Source organism: Aplysia californica, unplaced genomic scaffold, assembly GCF_000002075.1.
Source record: "Aplysia californica isolate F4 #8 unplaced genomic scaffold, AplCal3.0 scaffold00174, whole genome shotgun sequence".
NCBI lineage: Eukaryota > Metazoa > Mollusca > Gastropoda > Aplysiida > Aplysiidae > Aplysia > Aplysia californica.
The window spans coordinates 1,026,278-1,027,448 of record NW_004797444.1 but is presented as its reverse complement, the minus strand read 5'-3'; the positions used below and the strand labels follow the sequence as shown (position 1 = coordinate 1,027,448).

Below are 1,171 nucleotides of genomic sequence, written 5' to 3'. Positions count from 1 at the left end.
TCTGTCTGTCTGTCTGTCTGTCTGTCTGTCTGTCTGTCTGTCTGTCTGTCTGTCTCTCTCTCTCTCTCTCTCTCTCTCTCTCTCTCATCCCACCTGCAGACAAACGGAGGTTCTTGATAAACTAGCGACTTCATCCAATACAAACATGGAGTGGGTGGTTGACGGGTGCTCTGGTGCGGTTTGCTTCTTCTTTCCAATGAAACATCTATCGTCCTTATCTCCCCTTCTTCTTTTCTTATGTTTGTTACTCTCTTGTAATCTTCTGGCGCTCTTATGACTTTATGCAGTTGCGAGCGCCGTAAAATTCTTACTAAAACAAAACTAAATCATGGAGAAAACCCGATAGTGAGGCATCTTCTTTTTTTTTTATCTCTTTTCTACCTTTAGATTCTCATTTCTTCTTTACACGTTTAGAATTTTTTTTTCTTAAGCAAAAGTATCAGCAAAAACAAAACAAAAAGCACGCCCACACCGGGGGAAAACCCCTTAAATATTATAACACGACAAATTTGCAGAAACTTTTATCAAAGTAAAAGAAACAGTGATTGGTTGGCGGGTGCTCTGGTGTGGTTTGCTTCTTCTTTCCTATGAAATATCTATCGTCCTTATCTCCCCGTCTTCTTTTTTTTATGTATGTTACTCTCTTGTGACACCTCTAATCTTCTGGCGCTCATATGACCTTATGCAACTGCGAGCGCTGTAAAACCTCTACTAAAACTTTTTTTAAAGAAACAGCTTGAAAAAAAAATATACCAAAAAAAGTTTTTAAAAAACAGCACATCAAAATTTTTAAAAATAAATAAACCCCCTAAAAATCTAATCCCACAAAGACTCTTATCCGAGCCTCGTTTCCGTGATGGATGTCAAGTTTTACTCTTTTCATCTGGTCCGTGGTGCGTCTGCCCTGTCTACTTCGCCAGATAACGAATCGTTGAGTGAAAAGAATCTCGCGGTCTATCTTGGTGCAGTTACCGCGCACTGTCTCTTCTCTTCTCTTATCTCTTTTTCCTTCTGTAGTTCTCTCATCCTCACCCCCTCTCTCTCCCCCCTCTCTCTTCTCTCTCTCTCTCTCTCTCTTTCTCTCTCTCTCTCTCTCTGTCTCTCTCTCTGTCTCTCTCTCTGTGTCTCTGTCTGTCTATCTCTTTCTGTCACGCTTTCTCTTTCTACCCCC

The 1,171-nt window shown here is 40.9% G+C and overlaps 1 protein-coding gene across 1 annotated transcript in view; it reads right to left on the bottom strand.

Moving 5' to 3' along the window:
* Positions 1–1,171, bottom strand: part of LOC101856656 — a 20,510-nt gene that overhangs the window by 15,148 nt on the left and 4,191 nt on the right. The window lies entirely within an intron of this gene.